This window comes from Plasmopara halstedii, assembly GCF_900000015.1.
Source record: "Plasmopara halstedii genome assembly, contig: Scaffold_555, whole genome shotgun sequence".
Lineage (NCBI taxonomy): Eukaryota > Oomycota > Peronosporomycetes > Peronosporales > Peronosporaceae > Plasmopara > Plasmopara halstedii.
The window spans coordinates 1,170,651-1,171,213 of NW_020187475.1; positions in this window are offsets into that span (position 1 = coordinate 1,170,651).

Here is a 563-nt window from a genome sequence, read left to right on the forward strand (position 1 = left end):
TATAAGCCGGGAAAGCAGAATGCTTTGGCTGACGCTTTGTCACGCAGACAAGACTATGAGCTTGATCATGTTACAACTGTAACGTCGTCTGTGACAAATTTCATCCGCACCGCGTATGCGGGTGATGAGATGTGTGTAGCGCTGCTACGGGCTCTCGGAAGCAAGAAGTTTGGAATCTCGGACAAGAAATTGTCATCACGAATACGGGCACGATTGTACCAATATTCGTTGAATGATGGGTTGCTATTGTATAGCACTGATTCAGCGGATGCACCACTAATTGTGGTTCCTCATGATGAGGATCTGGAATATCGCATCTTTTATGAGGCTCAAGACAGGTCACTTAGATGTCATCTCGGTCGGTAGAAAATGTACAATTCTGTGAGTCACCACTATTGGTGGCCCTAGTTGTATAAATGGACGAGCACCTATGTGCGCACGTGTGAGGAGTGTAAGCGGGTGAAACCCGCTCCAAATGCGGCTGCGCCGCTGGCCAACTTAATCTGTACCCACTGAGTGCTGGCAGTCCATGAGTTTGGACTTTGTGTTTGGCCTGCCGAAAG